Source organism: Coturnix japonica, chromosome W (assembly GCF_054131305.1).
Source record: "Coturnix japonica strain WE chromosome W, WE-NBRP24, whole genome shotgun sequence".
Taxonomy (NCBI): Eukaryota; Metazoa; Chordata; class Aves; order Galliformes; family Phasianidae; genus Coturnix; species Coturnix japonica.
Genome location: NC_140701.1, coordinates 13,595,270 through 13,619,143, shown reverse-complemented (window position 1 = coordinate 13,619,143; position 23,874 = coordinate 13,595,270). Strand labels below are relative to the sequence as shown.

The 23,874-nt window shown below is 47.9% G+C and overlaps 1 protein-coding gene across 1 annotated transcript in view; it reads left to right on the top strand.

Annotated features, from left to right (window-relative positions):
• LOC146754534 (uncharacterized) overlaps positions 1-23,874 on the top strand; it is a 329,845-nt gene that overhangs the window by 31,869 nt on the left and 274,102 nt on the right. The gene's annotated exons all lie outside the window — the stretch shown is intronic.

Here is a 23,874-nt window from a genome sequence, read left to right as displayed (position 1 = left end):
CATTTAACATCATACAAACTTCCAACTCACTGTTTCAGGAAAGATCCTTAGTCAGCATGAGGTCTTCCCTGCCAAGGGCCTGGGGATCAGGGCTTGGCCTTTCTGCTTCATAAGGCAAAAGAGGGGTTTCTCAGCATCAGAGTCACCATGCCAGTGCCTTTGCCTGCCTGTAGTCGTGGCTTCCAATTATCTTCTCTAACAAGTCCCTTGGGAAGATTGCTTGTTAATGGCCCTCAGTGGGCTCATTAATACTCCATGAAACTACACTGTTACTTCTGACTTTGTCTTGCTGAGTACTTTGTGCAAACTTCTCTCTGCACTGGAGACTGATCGAATCAGCATCAAATGCGCCCTGGGGCCCATTATAACCTAAAGAGCCTCTTTGTGCCTTCCTGTTATCTTCTTCGGGTTTTCAGTATTTGTTCAGCAAAATGGAGAGGTATTTGGGGAGAGCTTAAAGAGGAAGAATCCAGCAGACATTTATTGTCTGTTTATTTATAGTTGGGTTTAGAGAAGATATTAAAGCAGCACTGTACAACTCCTTGTGCACATCTGAGCTGAACCAGAGGAATCCCAGCTCCTGTGGGTCTGTGGGGAGCTGAATCCCATTTCAGCCCCATGGTTTCCATCTAGGGATGAGGCACCTGCACTGCCTCTGCTGGATCACTGCCCTGCACAGGGAAGTTGTCTTAACCCTCCCTGTCCTTTTCTGGTTGCCCTTTTTGTTTCATCAAAAACCCTCTGGTAGGACTCATCTCATGTTAAAAATTGACTGGTGGATAATGGAGCAGATTTTAAAGAACAGTTATGATACTGTTGCCTCTCAGGAGCTGATGGCCATGAGGACACAGGGACATCTCAGAAGAGATGAGTGGGAAGGATAAAACTGACATTCTCTGCTGCTCAGCTGGGCCGCGCTCCTGGAACAAAGGGAGCTCATAAAAGTGGATGGTGCTGTAGAGACACAGCTGTGCCCAGGAGCAGCTCTTGTGCACAGCACAGCCTGCAGGTGACAGAAAAAGAAGAGAGAAATTGGAGAGAGCTTACAGGATGTATGCAGTGTGAGTGGGCTGTGAGCTCACTGCAGGCACATTGCTCACAGACCATGACACAGTAAGTCCCTTGCAGTAGGTATTGCAGCTGCTATTCATAGAGGGTTAATTTAATCTGGGACATCCTGTAGCAGATCAGGCTTCAGGCACTGCATGCTTCTTTACAGTGTTAAATCCTTCTTCTCCAGCTGAGGGCTTCCTTGCTGCAGCGTCAGAGCACAGACCTGAGGGCTGCATGTCCCAGCATGGCTGCAGGCTGTGCAGCTGGGGCTGCAGGTGGGTGCCCAGGGCTGTCCTTCAGAGAAGGGTCCCTGCTGTGCCCCAGGGGCTGTGTGCTGGGTATGGGACTCTGCCGCCTGCCAGGCTCAGCACTCAGCCTGCCTGGGGAGCTGCCCAGGGCGCTGCGGGGAGACGTGTGGGGGGAAGGAGCCCCCCAGCAGGGCTTGTGCTGCCACAGCTGCTGCCTGGGCCAGAAGGATCACAGCTCCAGTGCACAACTGAATGTTTGTGAAGGCCCTTTGCAAGAGGAGAGCCAAGGTAGCAATTTTCTATTTCTTGTTTGGATGGAAGAGGAAAGGATTGGAAGCAGAAATCTAAGAGTCTGTCAAATATAAACGCAGCTCTGGGATTCCCAATTCTTCTTCAGTCAATTGCTAGTTTTGTGAACTGTCACACGTGAAGTGTATTCAGCCTCCCCTTTCATGAAAAGGATCCTTTCCAAGGGTGGAACTAGTTAAAATTGTCAATTTTGTTGACAAGAATAATGCACTTATATTGCAAATAGGCATGTTTCCTGAAAAGAAAGTGAAGGGAACAAAGGTTGGGACTGAGGATTTTAACAGCAGTGAAGGTCAAGATATGAGACGTGAAACAGATGAAAAAGTCTAGGGAGATGGGATAAGATTAGAAGATGAAAGGAAGGTGAAAGCTCCATGTCTTCTTCTGCTTATAGAATGGTGAACTTAATGAAGTTAAATTCAATTAGTGTTGTTAAATGAATATTTTCATAGGAGAATGAAAGCATTTCATAGTATAGTAGGAGGAGTGTCTATGAGAATCGTCTGGACTTGTCATTATCTTCTGCACTCTGAACAGGACTCCAAGCCCACCAGCAGCAGATGCCCAACAGCAGCTCCATCAGCGTGTTCCTCCTGATGTCATTGGCAGACACACGGCAGCTGCAGCTCCTTCACTTCTGGCTCTTCCTGGGCATCTACCTGGCTGCCCTCCTGGGCAACGGCCTCATCAGCACAGCCGTAGCCTGCAACCGCCGCCTGCACACCCCCATGTACTTCTTCCTCCTCAACCTGGCCCTCCTCGACCTGGGCTGCATCTCCACCACTCTCCCCAAAGCCATGGCCAACGCCCTCTGGGACACCAGGGCCATCTCCTACACAGGATGTGCTGCGCAGGTGTTCTTCATGTTCTTCTCCCTCTCAGCAGAGTATTCCCTTCTCACCATCATGTCCTATGACCGCTACGTTGCCATCTGCAAGCCCCTGCACTATGGGACCGTGATGGACAGCAGAGCTTGTGCCACCATGGCAGCAGCTGCCTGGGGCACTGGGGTTCTCCATTCCCTGCTGCACACTGCCAGTACGTTTTCACTGCCTCTCTGCCAAGGCAATGTATTGAATCAGTTTTTCTGTGAAATCCCCCAGATCCTCAAGCTCTCCTGCTCAGAATCAATTATCAGGGAAGTTGTGTTTCTCATTTTTAGTGTATGTTTAGGCGTTGGCTGCTTTATTGTCATAGTGGTGTCCTATGCGCAGATCTTCGTGGCTGTGCTAAGGATGCCCTCTGAGCAGAGACGGCACAAAGCCTTCTACACGTGCCTCCCTCACCTGGTTGTGGTCTCCCTGTTTCTCAGCACTGTCTTTTTTGCCTACCTGAAGTCCCCGTCCATTTCCACCCCACTCCTGGATCTGACAGTGGCACTTCTGTATGCAGTGGTTCCTCCAATACTGAACCCTATTATCTACAGCATGAGGAACAGGGAGATCAAGCACGCTCTCAGGAAGGTGTTGCAATACGCACTATTCCAGCTACAATATAGTGCACATCTTTTTCGCACGATTCCCAGTGATGGTACTTTATGTTTTATGCATCTTTGATTGTTTGATTATGTGAGATATAGCAATGTGCTAATAAAATGTTATTGAACAAATAAATAAAAATGTGTTTCACATTTTTCCTACCTAATTTCCATTTTCTCTATCCAAGAGCTCATAAAAACATGTAACCAGATTCCTTGAATACATTATAAGATACCTAAAAAGATTTCAAAATAGACATTTGCTTAATATTTCTTTCTTCCTACTTTGTCTGGATTTAGGGAGGTGCAGCCACAGACAGCAGCTCAACGTGTTCTTTTCATTTCTGATCTCTTTATACCGCCACAGTGCTCTCAAGTCCTCTCATTTGTGCAGGCTGAAGGTCTTGTTTTTCTCACAACAGTCCTGTTGTCTCTACAGCAGCACTCTGGGGCTGCAGTCAGTAGCCAGCAATATGAATGGCTGTGTCAGGGCTGGTCTCCTTGCTGGCACTGCCATAACAAGAGGGCCCATTTAGAGCAGGCCCAGAGAACTGGAGGCCTCTTCCAAAGCTCGTTTAAGGAATATACCTCAGGAGCTGCTCCCTGAGAAGACCTTGAAATCTTCTTGTGCATTTCAATGACTGGCAGGGATAGTTTCAGAAGTCCCAAGGAGATCTGTAAGGGACTCAAGGCAGTGCTGAGGATTAGAATCTGTGGCTTAAGGTCAAGAAAAAAAGAAAACGATTATAAATATGATAAATGCATATATACATATATATATAGTATATTTTCACATATATACAATATAGGCAGTTGCTAACTTATGTGCATGTATTAATACATATACATATCATACATAGATGATAATAGTTTATATGCATATCTGTTTGCACGTCTAGCATCTGTTGCAGGGGTTTTAACAGCCTCAAGGTTCACTGTAGGAAATGGAGAGGTTGTTTTCCTACTGCAGGAGTTGGAGCAACTGCAGAGCTCATTGCCAGAGCTGGAATCACCGCAGGACCTGGGATTAAAGTTTTAGCAGCCACTGTGCTCATCGGAGGGATTGGAGTGACCACAGTGCTGTACCTCCTGGCACAGTGCACCTCACCTGGGAGGCATTTGTTTCATTTTCTTACCACAATACTTGGAACAGCTACAGTACCTGTAGCAGGAGTGACTGCAGAGGTCTTTACAAGGGGTGGAGTGGCAGTGGGATCTGTCAGCAGATCCAGCTCTCTTCCCACTGATGATGCTGAGGAATGTTAAACACAGCTCAGTAGGTCTGGGCCAGGCCCTGGAACAATGCAGTTATTTGTGCCTGTTTGAGATCTCCAGGGTTTCATCAGACCTGCCCCCAATATTCTACCAGTTTCTCAGGATCCTGCAGTTGCACGGAGATGAAGATCCAAAGCCCTGGGGGTGCCCACCGCTACAGGCAGCTGCCCAGACCGTCCCACGCCCCCTGCCATGCAGAGCCTTCTCACCTTGGGGCAGATCTCTCACTGATATTCCTGAATAACTGTTTAACCTAAAAGATCATCCAGTCCAACCGTTCACCTATTAACAATAGCTCCCACTAAACCATGTCCCTCAACACAACATCCAGTCACTCCTTGAACACCCCTGGGCTCCCAGAGAAGACAATGTAAAATGTGTAATACCTAATCATACCAACAATATTACTTCTAAAACCCAAAGATGTCCACAGAGCTGAATGTGCACAAAACTTCACTTTGTCAGCTGCCAATTTTATCTTGGTACAAACCAATGTCAAAAAGCATAGCAAAGTAAATACCCTAATCCAGCATCCAGAGTTGACAAATAATGCAGCAGGGAAAACAAGCAGCAAGCAAGAAGCTGTGCAATACAGCTTCATGAGAAGACTCAGCAAGCTCCACAAACAGGGAAACAATCAGCATCATGGCCTGCATTCTCCAGATCCCACAAAGCCCTGTGTTATTTCGCTCTGGACAGATGTGCTGTTATCTCAACCCTTGGAGCGTCACATCAGGCACCAAAATGACTGTGGTTGTTGAACCCAACATGTGGCTCAGCAGCACACAGTGCTTGTGCACTGCCCCATTCCCAGTGGGATGGGGATGAGAACTGGGAAAAAAAGTACAACTTATGGGTTGTAACAAAGCAGTTTACTAAGAGAGATAAAAGGAGAGGTGTAATAGTTATCACTATATATCCGTTGATATGGAATTGTATGTAACAACTGATGCACAAGCACTTGCTCAGCACAACCAGACTGATACTCAGCTTGGCTCTGGGCAGTGAAGAGAGTGAGATGAACTCCCACCCCTTTCAATACAATTTCTGCTTCCTGTCAGGTGATAGAGAACGTCCCTTAGGCCACTTCCAGTCAGCTGTGCACAGTCTGTTCCCTCCCAGCTCCATGTGCCCTCCACTGACCATGGCCTTGGCTCCGTACAACACTGCTTAGCAGCAACTGAAAACATCAGAGTGTTATCAATGGTTTTCTCCTAGAGCCAAAACAGTGCAGACAGTCTGAAGAAAACAATTCCATCCCAGCTGTAACTCAGATTCCTGCCTGTCCCCCTCCTCTTGTTCTTCCTTATCAGGAAGCAAGGAACAGAATCTTCCCCTCTTCTCTTTTAAACCTTTCTTCAGTTCTCAGCTGGCTCCTCTGCCATTCCTAGGCAGAGCTCTGTGCACTCTCACAGAGGGCAGCAGCCTTTCCTCATTATCCTTGCTCATCCGTCATAAACAGTTCGTACTCCAGTCCAGAGGTGGGAACCATCCCACCATGTCTCTGTGAGACAAGCAAGACCATAGGCCAGCAAATGCACAGTGATTTCGAGCTCACTGAGTGAATGTTTGTGGTCCTCTCATTAGTGTAAAGACTCTTCAGAAAGCATCCCTTTCCAGAAGCATGATTAGATTTAGCCTGGCTTGGCCTCGCATCTACACTGTGGTACTGGTGTTCAAGAAGGTGCCACACAGGAACGAGACCCAGTGTGGGTCTCACAGTTGTCCAGCAAACACTGACTGTATGGGCCCCATACACCCCATACAGGACCCACAACCCCATACAGGCCCCTCAACACCAAATGGGCCCCACAACCCCATATAGGACCTATAACCTCATAAAGGCCCCATAACCCCATATGGTCCCCATAGAACCCATACAGGTCCCACAACCCCATATGGGCCCCACAGACCCCAGACAGGCCCCACAACCCCATATGGGCCCGATAGACCCCATACAGGCCCCAGAACCACATATAGGCCCCACAACCTCATACAGGCCAAACAACCCCATATATGCCCCCTAGACCCAACAAAAGCCCCACAACCCCATATGGGCCCCATAGACCGCATACAGCCCCAAAAACCCCACGCAGGCCCCACAACATCAAATGGGCCTCACAACCCCATATAGGACCTACAACCCCATAAAGGCCCAAAACCCCATATAGGCCCCATAGACAACATACAGGTCACACAACCCCATAAAAGTTCCACAACCCCATACAGGCCCCATAGACCCCATACAGGCCCCAAAACCCCATACGGGCCCCATAGACACCATACAGGCCCCACAAACCCATATAGGCCCCATAGACCCCATACAGACCCCACAAGCCCATATGGGCCCCATAGACCCCATATAAGCCCCACAACCCCATACAGGCTCCATAGACTCCATACAGGCTCCATAGACCACATACAGGCCCCAATACCCCATATGGGCCCCACAACCCCATACAAGCTCTATAGACCCCATACAAGCCCCACAACCCCATATGGGCTTCATAGACCGCATACAGGCCCAAAAACCCCATACAGTCCCCAGAACACCAAATGGGACCCACAACCCCATATAGGACCTACAGCCCCATAAAGGCCCACAACCCCATATAGGCCCCATAGAAAACATACAGGTCACACAACCCCATAAAGGTTCCACAACCCCATACAGGCCCCATAGACCTCATACAGGCCCCAAAACCCCACATGGGCCCCATAGACCCCATACAGTCCCCACAAGCCCATATGGGCCCCATAGACGCCATATAAGCCCCACAACCCCATACACGCCCCATAGATCCCATACAGGCCACACAACCCCATACAGGCCCCACAAAGCCATATAGGCCCCATAGACCCTATATGGAACCCATAGACACCATACAGCCCCCAAAACCCCATATGGGCCCCATAGACTCCATATAGGCCCCACAACCCCATACAGGCTTCACAACACAATATGGGCTCTATAGACCCCATACAGGCCCCACAACCCTATATGGGCCCCATAGACCCCATAAAGGCCCCACAAACCCATATGGGCCCCAAAATCCCATATGTGCCCATAGACCTCATAGGGGCTCCATAGACCTAATAAATGCCGCACAGCCCCATACAGGCCCCACAAGCCCATATAGGTCCATAGACCCCATACAGGCCCCACAATACCATACGGGCCCCATATACCCCATACAGGCCCCACAACCCTATATGGGCCCCATAGACCCCATAAAGGCCCCACAAACCCATATGGGCCCCAAAATCCCATATGTGCCCATAGACCTCATAGGGGCTCCATAGACCTAATAAATGCCGCACAGCCCCATACAGGCCCCACAAGCCCATATAGGTCCATAGACCCCATACAGGCCCCACAATACCATACGGGCCCCATATACCCCATACAGGCTCCAAAACCACATATGGGCCCCATAGACCTCATACAGGCCCCATAGACCTCATAAAGGCCCAAAAACCCGATACAGGCCCCACAAAACCATACAAGACCCGTATACCCCATACAGGCCCTAAAACCCCATACAGAACCCACATCCCCATATGGGCCCCGTAGACCACATACAGGCCCCAATACCCCATATGGGCCCCACAACCCCATACAAGCTCCATAGACCCCATACAAGCCCCACAACCCCATATGGGCTTCATAGACCGCATACAGGCCCAAAAACCCCATACAGGCCCCAGAACACCAAATGGGACCCACAACCCCATATAGGACCTACAACCCCATAAAGGCCCCACAACCCCATATAGGCCCCATAGAAAACATACTGGTCAAACAACCCCATAAAGGTTCCATAACCCCAAACAGGCCCCATAGACCCTATACAGGCCACACAACCCCATATAGGCCACAGAACCCCATACAGGCCCCATAGACCCCATATGGGACCCATAGACACCATACAGCCCCCAAAACCCCATATGGGCCCCATAGACCCCATATAAGCCCCAAAACCCCATACAGGTACCACAACCCCATAAGGGCCACACAACCCCATACAGGCACCATAGACTCCATACAGGCTTCACAACCCCATAAGGCCCCACAACCCCATACAAGCTCCATAGATTCCATACAGGCCCCATAGACCCCATACAGGACCCACAACCCCATATGGGCCCCACAAACTCATATAGGCCCCATAGACCCCATAGGGGACCCATAGACCCCATACAGGCTCCATAGACCCCATATGGGAGCCATAGACCCCATATAAGCCCCACAACCCCATACAGGTGCCACAACCCCATAAGGGCCTCACAACCCCATACAGGCACCATAGAGTCCATACAGGCTTCACAACCCCATACAAGCTCCATAGATTCCATACAGGCCCCATAGACCCCATATGGGACCCATAGAACCCATATGGGCCCCATAGACCAGATACAGACCCCACAACCCCATATTGGCCCCATAGACCCATATAAGCCCCACAACCCCATACAGGCTCCATAGACTCCATACAGGCCCCACAACCCCATACAGGCTCCATTGACTCCATACAGGCTTCACAACCCCATACAAGCTCCATAGATTCCATACAGGCCCCATAGACCCCATATGGGACCCATAGAACCCATATGGGCCCCATAGACCAGATACAGACCCCACAACCCCATATTGGCCCCATAGACCCATATAAGCCCCACAACCCCATACAGGCTCCATAGACTCCATACAGGCCCCACAACCCCATACAGGCTCCATTGACTCCATACAGGCTTCACAACCCCATAAGGCCCCACAGACCCCATACAGACCCCACAACTTTATCTGGGCCCCACAACCCCGTATGAGCCCCATAGACCCCATATAAGCCCCTTAAGCCCCATAGAGGCCCCATTTACCCCATACAAGCCCCAAAACCCCATACAGGCCCCATAGACCCCATACAGGTCCCACAAACGCATACGGGCCCCATAGACCCCAAACAGTCTTCACAACCCCATACAGGCCTCACAACATCATATGGGCCCCATAGAACCCATACGGGCCCCACAAACACATATGGACCCCATAACCCCTTATACGCCCCACAACCCCATTCAGGCCCCACAACCCCATATGGGACCTATGGACCCCAGTCAGGCCCCACAACCCCGTATGAGCCCCATAGACCCCATATAAGCCCCTTAAGCCCCATAGAGGCCCCATTTACCCCATACAAGCCCCAAAACCCCATACAGGCCCCATAGACCCCATACAGGCCCCACAAATGCATACGGGCCCCATAGACCCCAAACAGTCTTCACAACCCCATACAGGCCTCACAACCTAATATGGGCCCCATAGACCCCATACGGGCCCCACAAACACATATGGGCCCCATAACCCCATATAGGCCCCACAACCCCATATAGGCCCCACAACCCCGTATGAGCCCCATAGACCCCATATAAGCCCCTAAAACCCCATAGAGGCCCCATTGACCCTATATCAGCCACATAGACCCTATAAAGGTCCCACAACCTTATATGGGCCCCATAGACTCCATACAGGCCCCACAACACTATATGGGCCCCACAAACCCATATAGGCCCCATAGACCCCATATAAGCCCCATAGACCCCATATAAGCCCCACAACCCCATACAGGTCCCACAACCCCATAAGGGCCCCACAACCCCATACAAGCTCCATAGATTCCATACAGGCCCCATAGACCCCATACAGGACCCACAACCCCATATGGGCCCCACAAACCCATATAGGCCCCATAGACCCCATAGGGGACCCATAGACCCCATACAGACCCCACATAAACTGGAGCAGCCATATTTGACCGTATTGGTGTGTGGCTGTTTGTCCTAGAACGCTTACCTTTTGCCTTCAGGTTCACCAACACGTGGGGGCCCACAATGTCATGGGATTTTACTCTTGAACACCTGTGGGATCCTGAGAAACTAAGCCAGTATTTGCATCAGGGACGATGCAGCCTAGATAGATCTAAGGGGGTACCACTTATTTGGGGCTTGGCTTGTGCTTACCATGCTCTATATAACACTGTTCTGGAAAGAGAGTTTCCAAGCAGAGGTTCAAGCCAAAAAGGGAAATCCCCAAGTCAATTCTGATCAGTCACAGGAGGCACCAGTAACAATATCAGTTACCATGTGGAAGGCAAGAAATGGAAATTGATGTCCTCATGTCTAGAACGGAAAAAAGAAGCGGAGAAGGAGGCAACAGAAGATCCAGGTGACAGGTCTGGATCAGCACAGAGAAAGGCAAAAGGTAAAGTTAAGAGCACGAAGAAGAGAGTGATGAGGAGGAAATCTCTATTACTGTTTGTTGACCCCTGAAGATGACTGAAATCCAAAGCACAAAAAAGAGTTTAAATGGCGCCAGAACGAATCTCTTGTTACCTGGTTGCTTCACTGTTGGGACAGCTGGACCTGTAGCTTGTTTCTACATGGTAACAAATCTCATCAACTAGGAGGCATTTCCAGAGACCCAACTATTGACAGAGGGATGAACAGATGTATGGATGGTGCTGCCACCATCTGGGAGCGAATGTTAGTGGCTGTGTGGTCAAAGCTTCCTTTCAAAGACATTCTGAAGCCTCAGATGAAAAAGTGGGATGCAATTGAAAAAGGCATCCAGTACTTGAGGGAAATAGCTATGGTGGAAATGTTGTATAACTTTAATTTTGATCCTAGCTACCTTTGCCAAGAACATGATCCTGAGAGAGTGAGGACGACATATGGCAGTGTCATGGTTTTGTAATTCAGTTATTTTGCTATCAGTATTCCACATCATAACATCATGTAAAGCATGGATACTTTTATTTAATGTGCAGACCACAGAAGAAGACTACATATCCCAGAGAACAACACGGTCAGTGAACAGTCACGGGACCAGGACGCTATATAATCTTGTTCCCAGGCTGGAGCGTTCATCTCTCTCAGACTTCTCAAAGAGTGGGAAGCATTCCAGCCATGTCGCCTAGAGTTCACAGTAGGCCTCTCGGTTATCGGGGACTTTCTCTCTCTGTTTCGTGCGATTTATTAGCCTCTATTATAATATATTGTGTTATCTTGTATTCCGATATCATATTTAGTAAAATAAGTTTTTCCTCCTTAGACTGCCGCTGTTTTTATCCCATTTCCCTTTTCCCCCTCCTTTCCGGGCCATGGGGGGCCCTATGGGGTGGCTCCCCCCTGTCACGGGCATAGGTAAATCTAAGTAACCATGACACTCTCTTTCAAGACCTTGTGGGCAGTCCATCAGCCTGCTCTGAAGCCTTCTCTCTCTTCCTCTCCCACACACTCATGCATTCAGCAGTGCTGTGCACAGAGTTGATGACTGCTGAGCTCTGGACCCACTCACAGCCACATCTCCCTCCATGTGTGGATCAGTCCACAGCCTGTTGCAGAACGGCGGGAGAAAAGCAGACGACCACACCTGTCATTGACATATGATCAGCTATTCTCGTTTATTCCTTGGCTGCATGTACCTTTATAATACGGATAATTAGCTCATACATATTGCAAAAGTGGAGCTCATCATTGGTTCCCAATTACATACCATCCCCGAGTATCTTAACAGCTTGTTGTTATCAACTGAAAGCTACTCCCTTCCTGAGTTCCCAGAACCATGGCTAGTTTCTCACCATCCCAGGGCATCTTGTTATTCTAACTGCCCTTGCAGGTGATACGGCTGCTTGTCTAGCTGCACTGTGTTTACGACCCATCTCAGCTAACTAGCTGTAAAAAACACTCTCTACATTTCCCCCGTTTTCTTTTTGGCTGAAAAGGCTCAGTTTACCGACCGACTAATCATATTTCACAAACAATTCAGTTCATTTATTCAATTAGTTCTCATGCTGTTTATCCTGCTCCGTAGCTGCTGCTCTGTGAACTCCTTATCTCGATCCATGGCTGCTGCTCCATAAAACTCTTCTTGTATTACAACAATTTCAAGATACTGCCTATAGAATAACAACACTACTTATATTAATAACATAACTATTATAACTCAATCAAGGCCTCGATTGACAATATTCTAAAAATGAAAGAAAAAACAAGTCAAATACAATATAACAACATTATTGCTAAACCTACTAAAAATAACAAGCATGTTTGTACTGCAACCTAAGTTTCTGCAACCTGAAAATCAATCCATGAGGGTCCCATTGTGTTAATCTGTAACTGATCAGGAAAAGTCTTCAATTTTGATATACTCTGATATATTGATTTTTAATGACCACTAAAATTTGTGCAATAAATGCTTTTAAGATGTTCATAACCATGCTCTACCAACTGAGTTATCTGGGCTAATAATTGATTAATGATCGCACAATTTAATGGAATAGCATGTCAAATAGAACCAATTTTAGAGGACAAATGTACTAGAGTATCACTAGGGGCATTATTACTTATTGACCCTTGAGAAACAGCAAGCCATGTTGGTGGTGGATTGTTACCTCGATCTGGTAACCTGGAAAGTCAAGTCCCTTTGTGAATGTGTATCGACGGCCCCGACCAAGTCACAGCTGTTTGTTACACCATTATGGTGAGCTGTAAAATGGCGTTTATTGGAATGTGAGGGTCCCTTATATAGGTATCCAGTTTCATCCTTATCTTTTTTACATATGCATGACCCAGCAGGGGAGGGCCTATCACGTTACATCCCGAGGGTCCGATTTCGCCTAATACAACATCTCCCTCTCCCCATGCTTAACAAAACCATGCCCCGTTACAACGCAAGCGCTGATCCTAATCCTAATATATAAATTGTTAGTACTTATATAATTTAAACTTTGTTACATATTATTTATAAAGTGAGGTATACAGGTTAAAAAGCATGCAGAGATAAGTGGTGCAATGTCTAACAATGTTAGTGGTGTTCTAAACAGTATGCCCAAGGCATCTTTGGTTATATTATACAGTTCATCCTTCTGCTCAAAGCTTCTTGTATATCCGCTGGAACTCCATTTTCTCATTCAAAGTCCTTGCACCTGTGCCTCTTGAGCCAGCAGCAGGAAATCTATTGCAGCTTTATTCTGTAAAACAGCATGCCTGAAAGAAAAGTACTCAGATTTCGATTAGTTTTCTGTTTTTCCCAGACCGCCCTTTTGGGTGATGACTGCATCAGGTTTTACTTTTCTCGATGGGATCCATAAAATTTTTCCCGATTCTCTGTCCTTTACTGTGGCATAACCTCTTCGTTCAAAATGATTGATTGCATAATGTGCTGTGCCAATACTTCTGCCTGCTGGGCTACCAGGATCCTACCTCTGTGACCTTCCCACTCCCCAAGGACACCTATCTTGTCCTTCAGGAGACGGTTGGCCCTTTCCACAATGCTTGTCCCTGGGAATTCCCAGGGATGCCTGTCGAGTGAGATATTCCCCAATGCTCCTTGAGTAGATCTCGAGATGAAGCGCGAGCCATTGTCTGTCTCGATGTGTCGCAGCACACCAAGGACCACGATGGCAGTGGCCCAGTGTCGCTGAGCTGCAGGGGACTTAAATGTTAACATAATCATCACTCAATCAAAACCTTCACTGATAATACACTAAACAGAAGATTACATGTAACGTCATAATTTTTTGAGTTGACATATACACACTCATTCAAGCATTCATTTTAGACAATTCTATAAATGGAAATTTCTAAGCTAATGTATTATTACTTATCGATAACTATGAGGTGGCAAACCACCAAAAGGAGAGAGAAAGAACACAGTAGTGGTGGATGCGATAGGCAGTGCCTGCAGGGCGTCCCCTGCTTCAAAGTGCACTTTGCCTTTCTCACCCATCACAGATTCTCTCCTGTGCAGGTTTTTTTTTTTTTTCACATGTACTCCATATATGCATGGCCAGTGCATGATACAGAGCCCAGGTGAAACACCTGCTCATAAAACATAACAAACCACTATATTAGATCTCTCTACAATACAAACTACTCAGAAAAGTTATTAACAGCTATAGTCACTTATTTCTATCGTTACTTGCTTCACCCTTAGATTTCTTCTTTTTTCTTTTAATTGGTAAGCTTTTTCTTGTTGACCTACTCCTACTATAGTTACAAAAATCATCTAAGGGTAGTATAGTAATTCTTGATGCAGTACAGAGTGAGATGCACCTGAAACTGTCAGAAAACAAATATCTTTGCACTGCTGTGTGCACATTGCATTCAGCCCACTACGGGCAAAACTCATCCTGGGATCTTCAGGACCTGCTCTAGTAAAGCTGCCACCGTTCCATCCAACTCCACCACCACAATTCCCCCTCCATACAATTTCAAGCTCCATCAACAAATTTGTCCAAGTCCCTACCCGAGTCCCCTAAATGTGTATATTATTGGGAGAAAATGAAGACATTCTTGCTCCGACTAGCAAGAGATACTTCTAATGTCTTGCTTTTGTCCCCATTCGGAAGTAACGATTTGTTTACTTTCGCAAGCGGCGGAGCCGAGGGGCGGGGGGTAAGCAGTGAGGGGGGGCAGCGCGGGGGTTTGCATTCTCTTGCTGGCACTTAAACTTCTCTGGCTAGAGCAGATCACATTCAATATTTTAACTCACTGTTCTTCTGTAACCTTTTGCTGTTTTTTGTTTTTCATAATTCCACTACTCGAACCCTCAATTACACTTCCATGTAACATTAATAATTCCACTTCCATATAGCATTCATGTTTACACATCCCTATAACATTAACAGTTCCATATACCATTTGCATTTATACTTCCATATACCATAAACATTTAACAATCACAAAGACAGTGACAATAATCAATACAGTTTATCCTAAGCATTCTTCCTCTCCTCCAAGTTGTCAGCAGAAGTTTAACCGACTCCAACTCGGGCTGCCGTGGCTCGCTCGACAGCTGGACTTGTTTCTGCTTCAGAGGCTCCACTCGAGCCCGGGGCCCCCTGACCGGGCCCCCAATTAACGATAAAAAGGAATGCCTCCCTTATCTTTGACCAATCCGAGACTTGGTCGCTCTTGTTCTCCCCTCTCCCTCCCCGCAGGTAGAGCTGGACCAGTAGCCCACCCTCTTGGGGAAGGGTTATTATGATTAGGAACGCCTCTGCCTCCGCCCCCGCTGATGCGGATTGGCTTCCATCTTGGTTAGTCTTATCCACCCCGCCCCCCGGGGCGGAACCACACCCACAACACATCCCATCTCGAGGAAGGGACCCATCCTCCCGCCCCTGCTCACTCCCCTTCCCCACCCCCAAGGATGGGCGAAGGAACGCAGGTTGCTTTGGATACCGTGATGGGGCCTCCGAGGAAGGCTTCTGCTGGTCAAGAGATAAGGATGTGGAATGTGTGGAATGCTGCTGGACGGGGCCGTCTGGTTGTTGTTCGGCCGGATCAATAGGTGCGGTTGGGATGGCAGGCGCCACCTTGTCTTTGTCTCTCAAATCCTCGGATCTGCAAGAGAAAAGGCTTCCCGACCCACATTCCGCCGTCCCAACCTGAGTTTCAGTCTTCCCCTCTTTCCGAGCCGCTTTCAATGCCCGTAGCACCAATGCCCACGTTTTGAGCTCAGAAGCTTTTTGCTCATTCATTGCGCGCTCAAAGAGCGAAGAAGTTAAAGAGTCCCACTTATTGTGATCCAAAATCACCCGAGGAGAGGAAAGCTCCCTCTCCTTTTCAAGACAACTAATGACGACTGCAATGTCCTTCTTAGAAGGCGTAGCTTTCCTACCATAGTAGGTTTTACAAAGTTGCAATACTACTCTAATGACGGAATACATTTACCCAGAGACCTGAAGTCTTCCTGGTCTTCTACGAACTATCGGCCGTAGGATAGGCGCAGCGCTGCATTCCCCTTTGCACCCCACCGAGAGTGCTTCCACGGGCTCGAACCGTGGATACCGCGTCCGTCAGCGTGGTTTTTGCCGTCGCACACTCACCTCCAGGACTTTTCCTCACACGGGGCACCATTTGTTACCTCGATCTGGTAACCTGGAAAGTCAAGTCCCTTTGTGAATGTGTATCGACGGCCCCGACCAAGTCACAGCTGTTTGTTACACCATTATGGTGAGCTGTAAAATGGCGTTTATTGGAATGTGAGGGTCCCTTATATAGGTATCCAGTTTCATCCTTATCTTTTTTACATATGCATGACCCAGCAGGGGAGGGCCTATCACGTTACATCCCGAGGGTCCGATTTCGCCTAATACAACAGTGGATGCGACAGGTAGTGCCAGCAAGGCGTCCCCTGCTTCAAGGTGCACCTTTCCTCTCTCACCCACCACAGATTCTCTCCTGCATTCAGGGTCTGAAGGATTTCTTCCAGTTGTACACCACATCCGCATGGCCAGTGCGTGATATAGAGCCCAAGTGGAACACCTGCTTGGAAAACAAAATAAACTATCAAATTTAGTTCTATTAGCGTGCACTTTTGTCTAAAATGATGCATGGCTATATTTAAAAAATCCCAATTAGTTGGATGTAAGAGAGGTATCTATTCTATGATACAGGGTCATCTCTTTGACTGGGATTCCTTTCCAGGTTTTGTCTTTGCAAATTAAGAAAAGCTAATCAATAGGCTAATAACATCATAACCAAACAGTACTAAAACATTAAAAGAGCTATTCCTGTAGATTCTAGCATTGATTACATCAAATCCTGTTTAATACGCATCTGATCTATTACTAAAATAGAAGAAACACACAACATCCTAGCTAATGCCTTAAACTCTAATTCTTGAGACTTCATTGGTAAAACAGAAAATCACACACTATGTCAAACTATTACTAATATTATCTATAACACAGCAAGTTACAAAGCAATACTACTAAGTAAGAAACACACAATTACAATTACTATAAAGGCTGGATGCTATTTTCTGCCTTCAGATGAGACCAAACATATCATGATGGAACCCACGTAGGGCCAGTCCCTGTGGAAATACGAGCATATTCACGACCCCAAGTTGTCAGTGGTAGGGGACAGCCCCAAAGTCCTGTGGCCATATTCCAAACATTAACCATAGGCTGTTCCTTCAGCACTGGGGAAGCCTCAAAATGACGATCCACATAAGCTATATCTCTATGAACACGATTCAAAAAATTCAGCACAAACAAAACAAGCAAAACCTTACATAATATTTTCAAAAAATTCAGCACAAGCAAAACAAGCAAAACCTTGCATAATATTTCTTGTAGTGTGTCTCCCATATTCCCCCTTTTTTTGTTTAATAATAAGAATGGATTTCAATGTTTGATAAATGTGCTCAGTGATAGCTTGTCCAGTGGGAGAATGAGCAATTGCTGTAGTATGTTTAACACCCCCTTCTTGGAGGAAAGTTCGAGTGGCCTTAGAGGTATACGCAGGCCCATTATCTGCTTTTGTAGTATGTGGAATTCCCATAGCAGCATAAGCAGATAACCAGTGTTTACGGGTGTCATGACTGCGTTCACCTGTATGTGCTGTGGCAAATACATAAGAAGAATGAGTATCTATTGTTACATGTGCATATTTTAGACGGCCAAATTCAGGAACGTGAGTGACATCTGTCTGACACAGTTGAAGAGGTGCTGTGCCACATGGATTTGTCCCAGTTTGAGGCAAAGAGGTATCAGTCAAATTATGTAGCTGGTATTCAGTCATAAACACTGTGTACTGCGTAGCAGAGAGGATCATTCTTAACACAATTTTCCAGTCATGAGGGGTCATAGCGTAACTGTCACTGTTTACAACCAAAAGATTGTATGTAAAGGCTAACTGAACTCCGTATGTTCTCACTGACTCCTTTAGCTCCTTCACTGCCTCACAAGGCAGGGATTCCCAACGGGGGGCCTGATTCGGCTGAAACAACAGAGGAAAAGTTTGCAACGTGTCAGCATCACCCCTTAATATTGTTTCTTTTCTGCACTGCTCTAAGACATCACAGTACGCTGTAGGGAAATTTGTCATTCCTGCTCCAAACAAAGTATCATCAGGAGGAAATGCGTCCGATTCGCTTTCTGGATCTACAGGACCAGGGTCACAACGATCCCCTGGTTTCGGTCCATCCACTTCTTTAACCACGTTACACACGGGCTGCAGAGATGCAGCCACGCACGACGAGGGGGGGGCGGCATGGCGAGGTGCAGAGAACGACGTGGGCGAAGCAGAGGGCGGGGGCGCGACGAACGACATAGGCAGACCGAAGGGCGGGGGGGCCGTAGAGACCGACAACGCGGCGAGCAACGTGGGGGGGGCGGCAGGCGGCCGCTGGCTGGGAACGGCTGCTTGTGTCGGAGCACGGCCGCTGTTCTTTCGTGCGCTGGGCTGGAGGTTTCTCGACCGGAGACAGCAGACGGTGTTGTGGTTGTCCGAGCGGCAGTTCTGGCACCACACACTGACAGCTTGGCAATTCCGTCGCAAATGTCCCTTAACACCGCACCGGACACATTTAAAAGAGGTGCTTGGGCCTGAATTGGTTACCGCAGACGCTTTTAAGGGTGCAAGAGCTGCTAACACTTGATTCTGAGAAGCCTCAGCCTGTGCCTTTAATCCTGCCCCTAGCTCTTTAATAGCCTCAACTATGAAAGTCTGAGCCCCTGTGGGCACACTCGATAATCTGTCTAACGCCTCCTCTATTGTCCAGTTACTCCTCAAATACTTAGAATGCCACGAGCTGTAGCATTGCAATTCTGAAGTGCACAATGTTTTAGCATTATTTCCTTCATGTACTCTGGTACTCCAGCCTTCTCTATGGCTCCAGCTACCTTATCTAGAAACGCTCCAAAATCCTCATTTCTTCCCTGCTGGATTCCCATATAAGACGGCAGCCCACCTGGCACCTTGATCTTATCCATAGCCTGCCTGGCCAGATACATTGACTCCCTACATTTAACTGGTCCTAATAAAGCCTGGGCCTCCGTCCGGATGAAAGGACCCACCCCTAAAAGTTCTTCAACGGTTACATTATACAAGGGATCTCTGGGCTGCCTAACTATCGCAACGCTCTGTTGGCACATCTCTTCCCAATAAGCATTAAATAGCAGTTGTTGGTGCTGCGAAAAAACCAACCTAGCTATAGCCCGACAATCAGATGGCAACAAAACCTGAGTACTTCAGATATAATCCAGTATCTGTCTCGCTGGCTCACTTTTTACTCCAAACTGACTGACCGTAGATCGCAATTGTGACAACAACTTCCAATCTAAAGCACTGATAGTAGCCTGTGTCCCGCCTGCAGAATTAGGCAAATACCCCACCGGCAGCACCATCTGTGGCACCGCTTCCAACGCCTCACCGTCTCCCGCCTCTAAACAAGCCTGCGCCAGCGCAGCCCAGGCCCCCCCCCGCTCCTGCGCGACGGCCTCTGCCAGGTCACTCTGTGCCCCAGGGAGCGGCTCATTGCAAACGGGGGTCGAGGGGGCTGGCTGTAGCGCCATGGTCGATGCAGGCAGCTCGTCTGATACAGACGTGCCGGAGGCGGAGACGGGGCACTCGGCTCCGCAGCCACTGGCAATGCAGGCTCGGCGGCCGGCGGCAACTTTACGGTGGACAAAGCACGGGGCACCGGGCAATCTGACCATTCATTATAATTCTTATTCCTCCCCTGCACAGCACTAGCTTGCTCTGCTGCTTCCTTTTCTGCCTGATATTGCAGCAAATCATTATAAACCACACGTCACCACTTCCTGCATTTTTTAGCCATCTTCTCCCCATCTATAATTCCCTGAAAAATTACATCTCCAAATTTACGCCACTCAGCAAGATCATGCACTAAATGTGGATTCTGAAATAACCCTTTAGCATACCCATACACTAATAACTCGGGGAGTTCCTTTTGCAAGTCTGTCCCCTTAACCTGACACTTTTTTTTTAAAAAGCAAGAAAATAATTCATAAACCGCTTGCCTTCCCATACCTATTTGTCAGCATGCTGTTGCAGCCTTAAAGGACGTCAGCGGCCCATATCGGCTAGGCCCTTCTATAAGGTCACGTAGAGCACCTGTACCTTCTGTTCCTGGCCCATGCTATCCCCGCTGCTTAAGGATCCGAACACCTTCACCGCTGCTATCCTACCTGGTAGGCCACGTCGAGGGTCACCAATTGTTGCAGAATGGCGGGAGAAAAGCAGACGACCACACCTGTCATTGACATATGATCAGCTATTCTCATTTATTCCTTGGCTGCATGTACCTTTATAATACGGATAATTAGCTCATACATATTGCAAAAGTGGAGCTCATCATTGGTTCCCAATTACATACCATCCCCGAGTATCTTAACAGCTTGTTGTTATCAACTGAAAGCTACTCCCTTCCTGAGTTCCCAGAACCATGGCTAGTTTCTCACCATCCCAGGACATCTTGTTATTCTAACTGCCCTTGCAGGTGATACGGCTGCTTGTCTAGCTGCACAGTGTTTACGACCCATCTCAGCTAACTAGCTGTAAAAAACACTCACTACACACAGCCGACACTGCCCACTGATAGGGGCGGATCACTGCGTGGCAGAGGATGGAGATATCCTCCTATTGTTCTCTCTTGAGATCCTTTATCACTTTAAGGGATTACTGAGACTGCAGTGTTTGTTTGGCTCCAGTGGCGGTGGTTTATAATTACGGCACGCAGCTGTGCTGACAGCTCTGATTCCTGTGGGCCTTAATAAAAGTCGTCAGATGTTTGTCTGATAGCAACTGTTCATTAATACTTATTGTTATCTTTTATTTTGCCTTACATGAATCTCATCTGGGCATTGCATTCATGGGTAAAGAAAAGCTGGTTAGAAAACGATAGAAAATCAAAGCCCCTTTGCATTGCAGTTGAGGCTTCCACCCATGGAGCGGTGGAGTCACCATCCCTGGAGGTGTTCTACCAGTGTGGGGCAGCGAGCAGCGCTGGTGGGCAGTGGGTGGTTGGATAAGGGGATCGCTTGAAGTTCTTTTGCTGCCGTAATGACTCAGATCTGGGGCTCAGTGAGGGCTCGCTGCCCCTGAGAGGTGGGTGGTCTTTGGGATGGAGTTGTGTTTTGCCATTAGAATCAGATTGTAATGAGAAATAATTACCCACAGAGGTAATTGTTAGAGTTATAGTTAAAGTTAGGGTTAGGGTTAGGGTTAGGGAGCCATCTCCTATGGTCTCTCCATACAAAGTGCCACATTGAGGTCCCATCCAGTGCATGATTTTAAGATGGGGAGCCTACCAGGGGTGGTGCCCTGCTTGTCCTCTTCTTCTCCCAGGGAAGTAGTGGGGTCACTGTCCCTGCTGGTTTTCGAGGCACTGGGATGAGGTGCTATGAGATATGTTTCAGTAGCTCAATAGCAGTAATGATGATGTAAGGACAGCTGAACAGGATGGCCTTCTATGTCCTTTCCAACCTTGTGATTCTATGATCCTATGTTTATATCTGCTTAAGTGGATTATAATCTATGCTTCCGATATGCATATGAGCTACCAGCCTCAGCCTTTCAGATTCTGAATGTACAGTTGGATCTGGGGTTGCACAGAATGGAAACCCATCATCCACAGTTCTCCTCATCAGTTCATTTCCTCTCATAGAATCATGGAATCACGAGGTTGGAAAGGACCCACAAGATCACCTAGTCCAACAGTAATCCTCCCATTACTGTAGCTACAACAAAGCATTAAACCATATCTTATAGCTCCTCATCCAAACACCTCTTGAACACTGCCAGGGATGATGACTCCACCACTTCCCTCGGCAGCCATTCCAGTGCCTGACCGCACTGAGAAAAAAAGTTCCTTCTTATGTCTGGTCTAAGCCTCTTCTGGTACTAGTCTGCTGGCAAAGATGCGTGCTTCAAGGAAGTGTCAAATGAACGCAATGTGTTTTTGTTGGTGATTGGTTGGTTGGTTGGTTGGTTGGTTGGTTTCTCCCTTTCTCTCTTTCCCCCAGAATCTGCCCCACCGGGCAGGGACAGGCATTGCCCACAGACACCGAGGCTGCTGCTCCGTGTGATTTAAACAGCTCTGGACCCATGATCCCTCCCTGCACTGTGGGGTTGTTTCCAGTGATTCAGAGGAGATGGGAGATAAAGCTTATAAGCTTTTACAGTCATTCGAGTACTGAAAAATTACAGTGAGATCGCCCTGCAGTCCTCTCTTCTCACTGAGCTTCATTTGGTTTATGTGGGCGACATTTTGGAGCCTGGCCTGGTCCTTTTGGGTGGCATCCCTTCCTTCTACTAGCTGCACCGCTAAGCATGATACCATCAGTAAACACTGAGTCTCGCTGTCTGCCTCACTGATAAAGATGCTGAAGAGCATTGGTTTCAAGATAGGGACTGGGGGACCAAACTCATCATCAGACCCCACCTGGATGACACCAGCTTGCCCTGGAGAATCTACCTTGGCAGGTCCATGTGCTAAGGAGCTGGACAGAACATGTTTTTGGAGAGTCAAACAGGCAGGTTCAACAAGTACCCAAGGTGGCCTTGCAAAACCAACTGGTTCTAGACATATTGCTGTTAAAAGAACATGGGGTGTGAGGGACGTTGAACTGAGCTGAAGGAGAATGCTGTATCATCATCCACAGTGTCACCACTACCATAACCGAGGCCCATCAAAACACAAAAGCAATCACCAAAAAGACTGGAGATCTTTTTCGAGTGATGCAGCAAAATGACTGATTTGATGGACTGATCCGCTGGCCATGGATCACATCCCTGCTGAAATCATTGGGATGCAGAGGGTGGGGGAAATGGCTTGTGAATATCAGTCTTAGGATATGGTGTGGGTTTTTGTTTCTAATGGTAGACCTTCTCATCTCTCTTCCTTTTCATCTGTGTCTCTTTGCCAGGCCCACATCGCTTGAGATCACAAACTCAACCAGGGCATGGTCACTGGAGCCCAGGCAGCCTCCAACCTTGACGCCTTTGATGATCTCCTCAGCGTTGGTGAGCAGCAGGTCCAGCAACGCTTCACCTCTGGTCGGTCTGTCCAATACCTGAACCAGAAAGCTATCATCAATGGATTCCAAGAGCCTTCTGGAGCTCTTGCAGCTCGCCATGTGGTTTTCCCAACAGATGTCCGGATGGTTGAAGTCCCCCACCAGGACAAGAGCCCGTGAGCCAGACGCCTCACGCATCTGGAGCAAGAAAGCCTCATCAGCAGCCTCCCCTTGATCAGGTGGCCTGTAGTATACCCCAAATACCAGCTGACCTTTATTAGTCCCATCTCTAATCCTAACCCACAGGCTCTCAACCTGTTCCTGACTGTTTCTCATAAGGAGCTCCTCACAGTTTATCCAATCTCTGACATAGAGAGAAACTCCCCCACCCTTCCTACCTCGCCTGTCTCTCCTAAAGAGTCTATAGCCGTCGATGGCAGTATCACAATTGTGGGAGTCATCCCACCATGTTTCTGTGATAGCAACAAGGTCATAACTTTCCGAGTGCATCACAGTTTCCAGTTCCTCCTGCTTGTTACTCAGCCGGCGTGCATTGCTATAAAGGCACTTCAGCCGGGCTGTCCGTCTCGCCACCTTTATAAGGGATCCAGGATCCGCTAGAACAGCAGCATCCCCAGCATCCCCCTGCCCTACTCCCTCCCTTTGCACTCTGCCGTCA